The 16,441-nt window shown below is 47.8% G+C and overlaps 1 protein-coding gene across 2 annotated transcripts in view; it reads right to left on the bottom strand.

Annotated features, from left to right (window-relative positions):
- Nucleotides 1-15,588, bottom strand: part of RALGPS1 (Ral GEF with PH domain and SH3 binding motif 1) — a 1,336,836-nt gene extending 1,321,248 nt beyond the window's left edge. For both annotated transcript variants that reach the window (XM_069241780.1, XM_069241778.1), the window contains exon 1: nt 12,773-15,588. The gene's annotated coding sequence lies outside the window, so the exon portion shown is untranslated. The remainder of the gene's footprint in view (nt 1-12,772) is intronic.
- Between the last annotated feature and the right edge of the window lie 853 nt (nt 15,589-16,441).

Here is a 16,441-nt window from a genome sequence, read left to right as displayed (position 1 = left end):
AGTAAATGGTGACCTTACAGAGCACCAGGATACGGCAGTCTGCCGGGGCTATTGAATGACTCCCTCACTAACACCCTCCAACAGTGCCTCTCATCGCTCCATAAGCCCGCTCTCACATCTATTTAATTTGTTTTATAGCGCCTCTCATGCCAGCGTAGGGCATCAGAGTTCTTTACATCACCCACGCACATACAGGGACAATAAATCAAATCCATGTAAATAGCTGTACAGAAAATGTTCCATAACACAAAGAGGACTACAAGGTGTAGGATTCACGTCATCCATACTGGTGGCATTTTTAAGAGTGCTTGGCCTGAAGAACCAAAAACTCAAGATTCAGAACGTAAGACAGTAGTTAGGGTTGGCTTTACTAGTAAGAATGTATTTCTATCCAAACAAACCCTTTTTAGCAACATTAGGACAATGAAAGATGGAGAAAAAACATAACATCCTAAACTGTACCATGCAGTTTGCATGCAGCACTTTGATGGCAGGGCCTAACTCATCATGATTGTAACTTAGGAACTGCACAGCACAAAAGAATCTGTGTGACAAAAGCAGTATCCCACTGAGTATGGTACATAAAATACTGGTCTGTGATCTGCATAGTACACACTCTTAGATGAGTCAAAACTGCGCTAGGCAAAAACCAGATTGCTCTCCAGTGGGTACATGAATCACCATTCACATTTATTATTTCTTGAAACTGCTCACTATGCAAGGAACTATACAGCAGGTGCTTTTAAAACTGTTGCACTGCTACTAAACTGACCTCCGGTAATAAAATCAACCCCCCCCCACCCTTCCAGCCTTCTGCGGAAATGCTCTATGCCTGGTACGGCCAGTCCAGCCTTGACCTCGCCTTACTTATATAACAGACACTATGGGCCTGATTACGACCTTGACCGATAGGATACTCCACCACAAATGTGACGGACATCCCAACCGCCGTATCACAAGTTCCATTATATCCTATGGAACATGGATAGTGCTGCATTCACCAAAGCTGTAATAAGGCCCCTAGTCAGTGTTCCTATAAAGGCATTCTGCTTTCATGCCATCTCCTCAGCACTGCTGTCCTCTCCTTCGCTCTGTCCATCTACCCTGGAAGGACGAGGAGTAGTTACATCTTTCGCCAGCCAAGCGATAAAGGTGAGCGGTTAACTAGTCTTGTGCTGCATGCAATATTTGTTTGCTCAGAGTTGGAATAATCTTCGTCCTGTTGTTTTCAGTGAAGATTACAGAGACTTCTTCAGTGATTATCCGAAGCAGCGGTTGGCATCAGTCTGAACCAGTGTCTCAGGTGTGTTATCCCTTCCACCGTTTTTCCCGGGATTCCTAACTACGGCCTTATTATCCATCACCTTGATTGGAACAGGTGAACGATTGGGACTGTCAGCTGAACCCTTTGGAGATGTAGGGCCATGTGTACCAACGCATTTTCCCATAGACACAGAATGGCTAAAACCCTTTGATACATCCGGCCCTTAATCCCTAAAACAAATCCTGAGATGGTGGGGAGAACTGAAATGTTATGGGATAAATTTATCTTATTGGAGCATATTGAGAAGTTCATAGTTTTAGGGCTTTAGGAAACTGACCGCTCAGACTCTCTCCCCAGAAAGCATAGCAACCTTTTAATTATAGTGTCGGCAAACACTATAAGGTGTTGATGAGCTAACATGTGCTCCTTTCACATAAACCCTGGTTAAAGTTGTCTAAAATGTGGGCAAAATATGGTGCCCAGAAAGGCTGCAAAGTGGTAGTGGTTATGTGATAACACAGTTGTTGTTGAGTTATAGCACAGTTGGTTTTCTGCTGCAGCTCACTGTGATTGTGTCAAGGAGTGGCTATTGATCTGTTAAGGCACAATGGGATTCTGGTAGGAAGTGTCGTAGGTTTGCTAAAATAAAAAATCACCACTGGTGTTGGAAGAAGGGGTGCGGGAGGTGCAGCAGTACCCCTGATAAACTGCAGGAGGCAAGGCAGGCAAATGGGCTACACAGAGGACCCTCTAGCGGTCTCTTGCATGAAGTGCAAGCCATATGTTTAAAGACGTCAAGTTTCATAGCACTAAGGCAGATTGCAACTATTTTTTTTTACAAACTTGTGCTAGTAGTGTCACTTTCATTCAGTGGTTGTGTTTACAGCTGTCAGCCTGAAAGATGAGGGCATTATCATAAAAGCCAAATAAATGTGTTGAGCTATTTGGTTTTACACAGTTTCTGGGCCTGGTTGCTCAGTGGTCTAAAGCATCCACTCCAACCATCTGTGTTGGACTTCATGGTCACAGGTTCAAATCCTGGTGGGTCTACTCAGCCTTTTATCTTTCTGAGGTCGATGAAACAAAACAAGTACCACTAAGCTGGGTAATAATAAGCATATCATATTTTGCACCAAGGTACCCAAGTAGTAAATGAAGGTTTACAAATGTACGTTATGTTACACATTTAAGAAATACAATATGTTTGTGATCACTTAATAAATTGTGGTAATTCAAACACATCCGCTTTCATTAACCTCATGCTGGGACCAAGTAGAAGGTGTCATGGTAGGGTTGCGTCAAAGGATTATGAAGCACCCCCCCCCAAAGTGAAAAACGTTCATTTATTAGCTTCCTTTGCCTAGTTTACAATTGTCATTAGATCTATTACCACAAACTGATGCACAAATGAGACAGTGTCACTGATAGCTGGAAGGTTACGAGACCTTTTCATCTAAGCAATGTGAAAAACACACCAAAAAATAATAAATAAAGGCAATGGCTTCTGTGTTTGAGTCTTGATCTAAATAGCCCATTATAGATGCATCCGACACAGTGAGGCCCCACCGACAAATCAATCAAGCAATCAGCATTTGCATAGCGCAGCACTGTCACCCCTGGGGGTTTCTGGGCACTGACCAGGTTGGGGGCGAGTGGAGGGGAGGTATGCAAGTGTGAAGCACTGCTGCTTTTGCTACTGGGGCCCATACTGCAGCACCCGCCACCCCTCCAGCCTCTCGGGCAGGCGCCCGATGCCTGCTCCGGTCAGCGCGGCCCTGTCTCTGTCGAAAAGCCAGGTCTTGAGTTTTCTGTGCCGTCAAGGGCACGTCCACTGAATCTTTGGGGTTCATCGTCCATTACCTACATGCACAGATGCATCTGTTCCATCTTTCCCACCCTGGCCTACATTCCCAGTACATACCCTGCTCAGCTGCCGATGATTCATTTTAGACAGGTTCATGCTGCACAAACCTAGTTTGAAGGGAGAAACGAAGCACTTTACAGAGAACAGATTTATTGCATACTAGGAACTTCCCAACTACAAAGTGCTGTGTATAGAACAGTGTGGTGTAAGTCTGGAATGCTACTGAAACCAGGTTACAGATTTCAGGTGTGATAAGAAGGGGGCGGGACTCTACTGGGCAAGCCCCTCCTTTTCACCCTAGGGGCATTTCAAATTTAAGTCACATGGAGGCAAAGTGATATGCACGGAAACACACAATGTTTTTGTTGCGTGTGACAACCCAGGATTTGAAACCAGTCCTTTGACATGTAAGATGAACAGCTAAGAAACTGAACAAAGTCTCCTCCCTTGTTTATGTTATGTTGTTGTTCGTTGTTACCTCCCGAGGTATTGTGTTTTTTTCTGAGAACTGCAGCAAAGACATCAGTTCCAAGAACTCCAGCCTTGCTGACTTACTCCAGATCTACTTTCATACAACACAACTTGCTGCTCAAAGAGTCTCTTACATTGTTTAGATGCTTTGTGTTCGTATGAGTAGGATGCAAGTAAAATAGTGCCTACGAAATCTATCACACTTTTAGGAGCTACAGAAATGACACAAAATAATGCGTCTGAGTTTACAAATGGGTAACTTTTCATAAACATAGGGCCTCACTTACAAAGGTAAACCTAGACGTTTTGAGTATGTTTCAGCCTTTTCAATATTCAGAAAACTTAATTGTAATAGTACGTTTAAGAGTGCCTAGACTCAGCACTTACTGTTAAAAAATAGTTTTGTGAATACAGCAAAACGCGTAAACTTACGCAAACGTCTACATTTACCTTTGTGAAGTAGGCCCGAACTGCCTAACAGGAAGCTTGTAAACAAGGGAAGGGATGGCTACTTGTTCCCTAATTGTATTATGAATAAGTGAATATTAGTGCAGGTTCTAGTAAGAACCTTATTCAAAATGACATGTACCAATGAATGTACATACATCATAACTCACTTATATTTCATCATGCAGAGACTGGCTGTTTAATAATCAGCTTCAGTGTTATAAAAAGTTCTTCCAGGCAGTGGGATTTCCTTTTGAGACTTATTTGCATGTGCTGCCACACCCTACTTTTTATTTCAGCCCACCACAGTTCCACTCAGTACATAATTTGTACAAAACTCATTTCCAGGACCTTCTCAAAAGATCACTGCAGTGGGCAAACACCCTTTGTCCTTGCCAGCCCTGCCAATATCGACACAGCTATTAAACCATAAAACTCCTTGTCGCCCAAAGCTACCGTGGCCTGGGCGGCAGGCATTTTTTAATATATTGCATTATTAAACACCCGGTTGTGCTTACACTTAAAATTAGACAAACAGTGCCAACATGTGGTAGACTGCCAGAGGTGCCGCTGCTGAGATTTAAGTGCAGGTGCCAAGCGCCAGCAAACACCAGCTGAAATTAAGCACTGATTCCTCTGTACATCGTGAAGCAAGATTCAGAGGAAGCCAAATAATATGTGGACACACTCAGTTCTTAATATTTTGTGGCGTACTTTTCTATTACGCAGCAACGGGCTAATGTGCAACTGTTTGTAACGGCTCCATGGGTCTTTAGAGGGCGATATTGCTCCTGGTCAGTATTTCATGGGGTTTATTTTGTAGCCACAACCCATCTTTGATACCCATTATTTTCTTTTTTAAATTGGAATTTTTTGATAGACATGACTCCGCATTATTTCAGTTGTAAATATTCTGTCCAGTGTATCTGGGATACCAACTTTCCACATACACTGCATGCACATAAAAGGGTTTTTGAGATAGAGTGACCATGACATCTGGACACTGCAGACATTTATGGTGCTTTCATGGAATGCACAGCTTCCTTATTGAATCTACATTTAAAACAAACAATTGTATTTGAGAGACAGTTAGGACCGGACTGCCAATTGGCTGATTCTTTAATTTATTTGCACCCAGAAGCCATTCTGATGAACAATGAACCACTGCAAAGGTCTAGACAAAATGTAAACATGTATCATATTTTACACGTATATTGAAGAAAGATGCACCACAGTGACCCAAACCGATGATTTCAAAAAAATATTAAGGAAATACCCCAAGTGCCAGAAGTGGGGATCATGGCTCATTCGCTACACCCATTCATACGGGTATTATACACAACCGCTATGGTTATAGTAACCAGTCACCAGTAGTCACCGCCCGCTAGTGTACTGCTACAGTTCTGTTACAGTGTGGCGGTGGACCTTTGCAGGCATGGTTATGGTTCGGCCATCGCGCAGTTGTGATTCTGTTATGTCACATTGGTTCTGTTGCGGATGTCTCACAGCACGTTGTGATTTTGTTTTGCATGTTTGTGGTTGTGTAGAGAATGGCTCTCATTCGGTGTGCCACAGTTTTGCTTCTGGTAGAGCACTGTTGTGGTTTTGATTCAGCGGTACATTATGGATATCCGTTAATGCAGAGCTTTACTTTAATCATGGCGTGGTTACAAATCTTTTGGGGCATATTTGTGGTTCTATCACAACATCATTCTGATTTTGTTGTGACTTTTTGCGATTCAGTACTTCAAATTTATGATTCTGCTGTGGTGTAGTGTGGATGCAGTTCCATCCTGGTATGGTTGTGGTTCTGTACGCTACGTGGTTGTTGTTACTGTAAGGTTGCTTTTCTGTTATTAAACTGTTGTGGTTCTGTTTACCAACATTTGTGGATCTGTTAAAGCACAGTTGGCTATGTTACGTGAAACACATGTAGTTCTGTTATGGCAAGGTTTTAGTTCTCTTACAGCATAGTTGTGGTTCTTTCATGACATTCTTGTTGCTCTGCTGTGGTGCAACCATGGTTCTTCCACAGCGCTTTAATGACTGTTACAGAAGGTTTCTGAATAAGGCAACACATATATGTGACGTTTCCATTAGAGTAACATCAGCTGTTTGCCTCTATTTGGCCACCGTGGCACTAATTCAGTCTGTTTAATGACAGAGGCAATCCCTTCTCTATTACTTTCCTGATTTGAGGTGAACACATCTGGATTCCACACCTCACTCCCTTTCTGAGCTTCAGTTTGTTGGAAATGCTATGCGTTCCAAGCCTCGTTCTCGCGAGCTGCCATCTTTGATATTGGTGTGCTCGCAGCTTTGAGCATTTGTTCAGGCAGTGACGTCATCTCGCCTCATTGTTCCTATTGTTTCAGATCAAGAGACTCTACCACAGGCCTTATTCTTGCCCTCGGCTTGCTATAGTCTTGCCCCGCATCTCCTGCACCTCTGGTACTAGTTTGGCCATAAGGTTACCCACAGGTAACTGGCCCTTCACTTCCCATTAATCAGATCTATTATTATTTATTCATTTTTCTCTTCCTTCCGTTCACTAATGACCTATCTCCAATTCATATGTGTGGTACAAAGTTGTACCACTTCCAGGTCCGTGAACCCACGAGTATATTCTTGAGCATCCTCAGAGGTATTTCTCACCCTACTCGCCGCGTGCTGTACTCACAGCCTGCCACTCTGTGTCATTTTTGTTCTGAGCTTAAGCAAGTAACCCATGCCCCACTTGGGTTTTTTGGAATGTTTGCACGCAACTCCAGGAAATCAGGCTCCAATCCCTTGTCTCTACATCTTCTGTAGATGTTTCCGGGGTATAATTTTGTCCTGGTGAGACCCTGATATTCTATGTGAGGTTGAAACGTTGTCAACATACAAATAAACTGATTGCCTTCCCACGAACCACACAAATACGGGCTTCTTTGGGGCTTTTCTCAAGGACTGAAAAAAATCAAAAACACTCCCTTGTATGTTTTTCGCTACTGGTTAACCAAGTTCTGGAAGTGGGTTCTTGCACAAAGGTCACTTCTCTTCACACTTATGAAAGAGTAGTTTGGTTTGTGATGTAATAAGCTACTGTGTAGGACTAGACCCTGTGAAATGTCATATATGCACCATACCATTTGCAGTGATTTTGCTGTTGTATGTACTTAATTTTGTTTTGAATGTGTTCCATGTGGACCACTGTTGTCTGCATGTTATAGAAGTCATCATTCTTTCTTGGGGTGGTGATGCTTCTGTTACAGCACAGTTGCACTTTTAAAACAGCGAGACTGGTCGCTTGTGGGTTCTTCGCCGCACAGTTCGGGCTCTATTATGGTGTGATAGTTGTTCTGCTGTGGTACGATTATGTTTCTGTTGTAATGCTCTCATTTTATATTGCAAAGTGTGAAGTTCTTGTATGCCGGGATTATGGTTCTGGAATGTGTGCAGTTTTTCTTCTGTCACGGTGCAGTTTTAGATCTGTTACGATTGTGGTTTTGTTACATCACATTTGTGGCTCTTTTGTCTTTCTTGTGGTTCAGTGATGGTGCGGTTGTGATTCTGTTATTATTCAGTGACGGTGCAGGTAGGGATCAGTTACAGCAGAGCTGTGGAGTTTTTATGGCATGCATGTGGGTCTTTAATGTTATTTTGTGGTTTTGGCGCGGTTGTTAATTTGCTACCCCACAGCTGGAGTTTTATTACGGCACCATTCTGGATGTGTTATAGAATGCTGTGGTTGGGGCTTGATTGTGCAGTTGTTAAGGCGTGGTTGTGGTTCTGTTACACTACAATTGTGGTTCTATTGGGGCACAGATTTGCTTTAGTTATGTTGTGTTGTTTCTTTAAGGTACAGTTGTGGCTCTGTTGTGATAGGGTTGTGATTCTGCTTGTCTTTTCTTTTCGGAGTTGCTTTGTTCACATATGGGCACTGTTTTTCTGAGAGGGCATCACAGCACACACACAGGGACAGTGCGAGCCACACACCATCGCTGCCCCTCTGGAGGCTTCTGAGGTGGCAGCCAAACACATTTATTTAGGCAGTTTTGCTTGATTCAGACAAAGAGTCCAAAAATAGCTCCGCACTGCCTGAGGGTTTGTTATCAGAGACAACAGCAAATATGAGAAAGCAGGTGCCCAGCATGGCTGGTGAGAAATTGTGTGATATGTTTTTAATGCCCTCTCTCAAAGTAGTGTGATTTCCACAGAGCATGGTACATGGGTGAAGGAGTACCACTGCCCCCAAGCATCACTGGATCGCAGCATCACTTGCCCCGTTCAGCATCACTGGATCCCAGGATCACTTGCTCCCGGCAGCATCACTGGCCCCCAGCTTCACTTGCCCCCTGCAGCATTACTGGCCCAAATCATCACTTACTCCCTGCAGCATCACTCTCTCGCATCATCACTTTCTCCCTCCAGCATCACTGGATCCCAGCATCACTTTCCCCCTTCAGCATCACTGGATCCCAGCATCACTTGCTCACTGCAGCATTACTGGCCCCCAGCATAATGTGCTCCCTCCAGCATCACTGGCCCCAGCATCACTTGCCCCCAGCAGCATCACTGGCCCCAATCATCACTTACTCCTTGCAGCATCACTCTCTCGCAGCATCACTTGCTCCCTCCAGCATCACTGGATCCCGGGATCACTTGCTCCCTCCAGCATCACTGGCTCCCATCATCACTTGCTCCCTGCAGCATCACTCTCTCGCAGCATCACTTGCTCCCTCCAGCATTACTGGCCCCCATCATCACTTGCTCCCTGCAGCATCTTCTCCCGCAACATCACTTGCTCCTTGCAGCATCACTCACCAGCAGCATCACTTGCTCCCTCCAGCATCACTGGCCCCCATCATTACTTGCTCCCTGCAGTATCACTAACCCGCAGCATCACTTGCTCCCATCAGCATCACTGGCCCCCAACATAACACGCTCCCTTCAGCATCACCAGCCCCCATCATTACTTGCTCCCTGCAGTATCACTAACCTGCAGCATCACTTGCTCCCATCAGCATCACTGGCCCCCAGCATCACTTGATCCTTCCAGCATCACTCACCCGCAGCTTCACTTGCTGCCAGCAGGATCACTGGTTCCCAGCATAACCTGCCCTGATCAGCATCAATTGCCATCAGCTGCATCATTTGCCCACAAGAATCGCTTCCTTTCAGCAAGATCGCTTGCCCTCATCAGCACCAGATACACTATAAAGCATTATTTGCCCCCAGCAGGCTCACTGGTCTCCAGGAGCCTCACTGCCTCCTAGCAGCAACACTGATCCCCAGCAGCATCATTTGGCCCCTGCAGCCTCACTGGTCCACAGCATCACTTGCCTCCCACAAGCATCATTTGCACCCCAGTAGAGATGAAGAGATCTTGGGGCGCGGGTGACATCCTTCACTCTGCCCTCATTCGACACTGGAGTACAGCTGACATTCTGAGAGGAGCCCCCTTTGCTAGCCAATCTCTCAGCATTCCTGGCCCTGCGTTCGACCTCTTCATCCCAACACACTGGTCACTGGTTCACGTTTAGATTCTGTGGAACCACTGACAACCACCTGCCTAGAGCCGAAGAAACAACCTTGGGGGCAGGAGAGATGCCCTCCTGCGCCGTCTAGGATAAGTACAGGTCAAATAAACACGCCACGTTCAGCCAGGGCGGGGGGCAGGAGAGGCAAAGCACGTTCGCAGGTTTATCTGTGACGCATCGCGCTGTGTTCTGCATTTTGTGACAATTATTGGCCTGAAAATCTCTATGACAAACACTAAAATCACCCACGACATTTAAAGAGTATTTAATACCCATGGCTCAAAATGTACCCACTGGTATTAACGCGCACCCCCTGGACGCCCCTCTTAATTTGGTTTCTTGTGTGACTGTGACTCCACGGGTGACATTCACAAAGTGCGAGGCGAGCCCTCATATCACTGCCTAAAAATAACCCCACGTGCATTGTAATTGCCTTGCAAAGCGGGGTGACAGTTATAATATTGTGGGCTTTTTTATATTTGGACGTGTTTGCTTGTGTTCTTGCCTCACGCGCGGTGTTGCTCTAGTCTCTTGTTCTCCAGTGGGGCTACACATAAAACATAAAAATAAATACAAACTGTACCGAAGCAAGGGCAGGTAATCGCACGAGCTAAGAAGGTGTACAACAGAAGGACATTCACAGCAGTAAAGCGCACTGAAGCGTCACGGAGGTTGAATTAGTTGATTAATGTCTGCGAATTCAAGCCACTGTCCCTGGTGGCAGATAGCCCGGTGCACGTGCACTGCGTGAAGGCAGAAGGGGCGTGCGCAGGTCGGTGAGAGACGGTGGAGTCCGCCATGGGAGGGGTGGGGAATGAATGAATGAATACATATGTATATATACACACACATTTACATATATATACATACATATACACATTTACATATAAATATTCACACACACACATATATATATATATACATACACACACTGCCCAGAGACGACTCTGGGGACCCTGTCGCAACTGTCCCGAGAGGTGGAGAGTGGGGGATTTCGCTGCAGATACACACGAGCGGGGAGGAGTGGGGGGCCTTGCCACAGCTGGCTCTGAGGAGGGAGTGTGGGGACTGGCGCAGCTGTCCCTAGAGATGGGGGTGGAGGGGTATGAGCCTGTAGCTGCCACGGAGAGGAAAGGTGTGGGGAGCCTGGTCCAGCTGCCTCACACACCAGGACTGTGGAGGGTCGTCTTGCAGCTGTCTCTTAGGGAAGGAGTGTGTCTGGCCTCGCCCAGCTGCCCCTGACGGGAGGAGTGGGGGTGTTCGTGGGGGGGGGGGGGGGGGTGAGAAGTAATGTGGGGAGCCTGGTTCAGTTTTCCCTAAGAGACTGATTACGGAGGGTCCTGCTGCAGGTATCCCTGAGAGGTCTGTGGATGGCCTCGCTGCAGGTATCCCTGAGAGGTCTGTCTGTGGACGGCCCTGCTGCGGGTATCCGTGAGAGGACTGTGGATGGCCTCGCTGCAGGTATCCCTGAGAGGACTGTGGATGGCCCTGCTGCAGGTATCCCTGAGAGGACTGTGGATGGCCCTGCTGCAGGTATCCCTGAGAGGTCTGTAGATGGCCTCGCTGCAGGTATCCCTGAGAGGACTGTGGATGGCCCTGCTGCAGGTATCCCTGAGAGGAGAGGTCTGTGGATGGCCTCGCTGCAGGTATCCCTGGCCTCGCTGCAGGTATCCCTGAGAGGACTGTGGATGGCCCTGCTGCAGGTATCCCTGAGAGGTCTGTGGATGGCCCTGGTGCAGGTATCCCTGAGAAGACTGTGGAAGGCCTCACTGCAGGTATCCCTGAGAGGTCTGTGGATGGCCCTGCTGCAGGTATCCCTGAGAGGTCTGTGGATGGCCCTGCTGCAGGTATCCCTGAGAGGACTGTGGATGGCCCTGCTGCAGGTATCCCTGAGAGGTCTGTGGATGGCCCTGCTGCAGGTATCCCTGAGAGGTCTGTGGATGGCCCTGCTTCAGGTATCCCTGAGAGGTCTGTGGATGGCCCTGCTGCAGGTATCCCTGAGAGGTCTGTGGATGGCCTCGCTGCCGGTATCCCTGAGAGGTCTGTGGATGGCCTCGCTGCCGGTATCCCTGAGAGGTCTGTGGATGGCCTCGCTGCAGGTATCCCTGAGAGGTCTGTGGATGGCCTCGCTGCAGGTATCCCTGAGAGGTCTGTGGATGGCCCTGCTGCAGGTATCCCTGAGAAGACTGTGGATGGCCCTGCTGCAGGTATCCCTGAGAAGACTGTGGATGGCCCTGCTGCAGGTATCCCTGAGAGGTCTGTAAATGGCCTAGCTGCAGGTATCCCTGAAAGGACTGTGGATGGCCTCGCTGCAGGCATCCCTGAGAGGACTGTGGATGGCCCTGCTGCAGGCATCCCTGAGAGGACTGTGGATGGCCCAGCTGCAGGTATCCCTGAGAGGTCTGTGGATGGCCTCGCTGCAGGTATCCCTGAGAGGTCTGTGGATGGCCTCGCTGCAGGTATCCCTGAGAGGTCTGTGGATGGCCCTGCTGCAGGTATCCCTGAGAGGTCTGTGGATGGCCTCGCTGCCGGTATTCCTGAGAGGTCTGTGGATGGCCCTGCTGCAGGTATCCCTGAGAAGACTGTGGAAGGCCTTGCTGCAGGTATCCCTGAGAGGTCTGTAGATGGCCTCGCTTCAGGTATTCCTGAGAGGTCTGTGGATGGCCCTGCTGCAGGTATCCCTGAGAAGACTGTGGAAGGTCTCGCTGCAGGTATCCCTGAGAAGACTGTGGAAGGTCTCGCTGCAGGTATCCCTGAGAGGTCTGTGGATGGCCCTGCTGCAGGTATCCCTGAGAGGACTCTGGACTGAGCATGGCCTTGCTGCAGGTATCCCTGAGAGGACTGGTGATTGCCCTGCTGCAGGTATCCCTGAGAGGACTGTGGATGGCCCTGCTGCAGGTATCCCTGAGAGCACTGTGGATTGAGCATGCCCTCGCTGCAGGTATCCCTGAGAGGACTGTGGACCGCCTCACTGCATTCATCCCTGAGAGTACTGTGGTTGGCCATGCCTCAGCTGTCCCATAGAAGAGGGTTGTGGATGGCTCTCCTGCATTTGTCCCTGAGAGGGAAAGCGTGGAGACCTATATTGCAGTTACTCTCCAAGATGAGACGTGTGACCCTCTGCACTTGTCAGAAAGGGCGTCGAAGGCTCTCCTGCACTTGTAGCTGTGGAAAGAAAGAGTGAGACCCCCGGCGCATTCTCACCTCACAGGGGTGGATCCCTTTCAGCCGCAGCACAGCATCTTCCCCAGTGTCTTGCAGCGGCTCCAGCACATCTCCTGCAGGTAGTGTATCCTGTGCGCCCCCCTGCAGCCACTGTAGCTCCTGCTGATGCTTACTGGAGGCTACAGGGTGTCTCTCCTCTGGCCTCCTCCTGATGCGAGTACACCCGCTGAATGCCACAGCGTTTTACTTTCCGGTTACAGTGTATCTCCTGAGGGCTCCTGTAGGCTCCTTCAGTAAGTTATAATGTATCTCCTACAAGCTCCTTCAGTGGGTTGAAGTGTATCTCCTGCAGATTATTTCAGTAAATTATAATGTATCTCCTGCAAGCTCCTTCAGTGGGTTGAAGTGTATCTCCTGCAGATTACTTCAGTAAATTACAGTGTATCTCCTGCAGGCTCCTTCAGTGGGTTGAAGTGCATCTCCTGCAGATTACTTCAGTAAGTTTCAGTGTTTCTCCTGCAGGCTCCTTCAGTAGGTTACTTTGTTTCTCTCACAGGCCCCTTCTGTAAGTTACAGTGTATCTCCTGTTGGCTCCTTCTATAGTTTACAGTGTGGCTCACGCACACTCCTTCAATAGGTTACAGTGTTTCTCCTGCAGACTCCTTCAATAGGTTACAGTGTTTCTCCTGCAGGCTCCTTCAATAGGTTACAGTGTTTCTCCTGCACGCTCCTTCAGTTGGTTACAGTGTTTCTGTTGCAGACTCCTTCAGTAGGCTACAGTATTTCTCCTGCAGACTCCTTCGGTAGGTTACAGCACACAGCCTGCTGCCCCTTCTACAGGTCACAGATTTATCTTTCAAACCACCCCCGGTGGTTCCTCCTGCTGGCAGTGCTTCTCTCGTATTGTACAGTGTTGGTCTTTTAATTTAAAGCGCACGTCTCATGACGCTTCCAGCAGATTGCTCTGTATGTCTTGCAGGCTGGAGCCGGCAGTGTTTCTGAGTACTTCAAGGTGTACCCCCTGCAGTTTACACTGTGTCCCAGGTGTGATCTTGGGTTGCAGGCCCTCCTTTCAGGTTACACTGTTCCACCTGGCAGTGGTTATGCCCCCAGTTCCAGTGTATCTCCTAATGTGCCCACCTGCAGGTTACAACGTGTGACTAGTTTGCTCCAGTGTTTTCTTTACCATGTTGCAGGGCATCTTCCAAGGCGTGTTACAATGATGCTCCACAGGTCACAGTGTATCTCCCATGGAATGCTCCAGTTGGCAGTGATTCAGCGTGCAGGGGAGACTGTGTGCTCTTGGGTTACAGGTACACTTCCAGGGTACAGTGTACCTCCCACAACCGGTAACAGCTGGCAGTGCTGGTTACAGTGTATCCCTTGGACGCTCCAGTGTATTCTCCTCGGTTTACAGTGTATCACTGAGTACTCTAGTGTATTCTCGTTGGGTTGCAGGGTATCACTCAGTACTCCACAGTATTCTCGTTGGGTTGCAGTGTATCTCTGAGTAATCCAGAGTATTCTCGTTGGGTTGCAGTATATCTCTGAATACTCCAGGGTATTCTCGTTAGGTTAGAGTCTATCACTGCGTACTCCAGAGTATTCTCGTTGGGTTGCAGTGTATCTCTGAGTACTCAGGGATATTCTCGTTGGGTTGCAGTGTATCTCTGCGTACTCCAGGGTATCCTCGTTAGGTTAGAGTCTATCACTGCGTACTCCAGAGTATTCTCGTTGGGTTACACTGCATCACTGCGTACTCCAGGGTATTCTCGTTGGGTTGCAGGGTATCACTGCGTACTCCAGGGCATTCTCGTTGGGTTGCAGTGCATCACTGAGTAATCCACTGTATTCTCGTTGGGTTGCAGTGCATCACTGCGTACTCCAGGGTATTCTCGTTGGGTTGCAGGGTATCACTGCGTACTCCAGGGCATTCTCGTTGGGTTGCAGTGCATCACTGAGTAATCCACTGTATTCTCGTTGGGTTGCAGTGCATCACTGCGTACTCCAGGGTATTCTCGTTGGGTTGCAGGGTATCACTGCGTACTCCAGGGCATTCTCGTTGGGTTGCAGTGCATCACTGAGTAATCCACTGTATTCTCGTTGGGTTACAGTGCATCACTGCGTACTCCAGAGTATTCTCGTTGGGTTACACTGCATCACTGCGTACTCCAGGGTATTCTCGTTGGGTTGCAGTGCATCACTGAGTAACCCACTGTATTCTCGTTGGGTTACAGTGCATCACTGCGTACTCCAGAGTATTCTCGTTGGGTTACACTGCATCACTGCGTACTCCAGGGTATTCTCGTTGGGTTGCAGTGCATCACTGAGTAACCCACTGTATTCTCGTTGGGTTGCAGTGCATCACTGAGTAACCCACTGTATTCTCCTCGGTTTACAGTGTATCACTGAGTACTCTAGTGTATTCTCGTTGGGTCACAGTGTATCCTCAGGGTCGCTCTGTGAACTTGGGTGATTCCCCGGTTACAATGTATCCCTCTGCTCTGTCTCCAGTGGATTCCTCTGCTGGTAGCAATGTAGCCTTTCCCAGTTCTTATGTGCACATCGGAGCGTCCCCCCTGTGCTCCAGTGCGCTCCCCGCCCGGTGCCAGCGCATCCTCCAAGGTCCTCCAGGGGGTCCAGTGATGCCTCCAGTGGGTCCCAGTGATCCCTCCCAGCGCCCCCTGCGGGTCCGGGGAATCCACAGATTGCTCGCAGGCGGCTCTGACAGGTGCAGTCAGCTGTCTCCTCTCCCCGCAGCTCCCCGGACTCTGCCCACCTCCTGCGATAAGAGCCAGCAATGGCTCCAGCCTCTGCACCGCCTCCCCCTCTGGAGCTAGGCCCAGGGAAGAAGCGCAACCGGCCGCAAAAACAAGCTCGACTGCGGCGAGGCGTGCACAACGACGCGGACGGCGCTCTCACTGCCAGCCCACGGATCTGCAAATTCTGTAGTGAACGTGCACAGCTCGACGTTGATAATAAAGGAATAAAATATGATGGAGTTTGTAACATTCCCGTAATTTATATGTATTCCTAAATATTAGAAGAAGCTTCTTTTTGTTATAGCCAAGTCTATTTTATTGCTTACTCTTCCTTGTGCGAATTGTTACTGTCCACACTGACAGCGTCATGTAGTCATATAATTACGGCAAAGCTGTTTGGAAAATACATGTTTGTTATTCACTTAAAAACACACGCAGCTACGGTTGTGCCACTCGGTTCAATTCTGTGGAAAAAGGAGTTCAAAGTTGTCCTGTTTTTTTTTCTTTTAGCTATTACTTTTCACTGATTATTAGTTGATTGCACATGGTCTCCGAAAGTAGTTTCAGCATGCAGTGTTTTTTTTCCTACAGCACCAAGGTATCCTTGCTTGCCTTTTTTTTTTCCTCACCAGTAAAATTGTTTGTCATAACCTTTCCTCTGTATTTGTTTATTTCTTCTGGCAGATATGCTGCATGACAACATTAAAGGTCAAATCCTGTAGTATACTTGAACATATGTAAGCATTCAAAAAGTAAAATCTCAGTTTTATTTCCTTCTACAATAGATGGTATTGGTTAGTTTGCATCGTAGCTCTAATCGTCAACAGGTATTGTCAGAGGACCTTCTCCCATCCTTTGAGCAGATAATACAGTATGCTGCTAGTGGAATGGTACATTTCATTTGCAGAGCTCTCCTAGTAATGTGGAAAGCACCCAGTGAAACACT

Source organism: Pleurodeles waltl, chromosome 6 (genome assembly GCF_031143425.1).
Source record: "Pleurodeles waltl isolate 20211129_DDA chromosome 6, aPleWal1.hap1.20221129, whole genome shotgun sequence".
Taxonomy (NCBI): domain Eukaryota; kingdom Metazoa; phylum Chordata; class Amphibia; order Caudata; family Salamandridae; genus Pleurodeles; species Pleurodeles waltl.
This window is presented reverse-complemented; position numbering and strand designations above follow the sequence as displayed.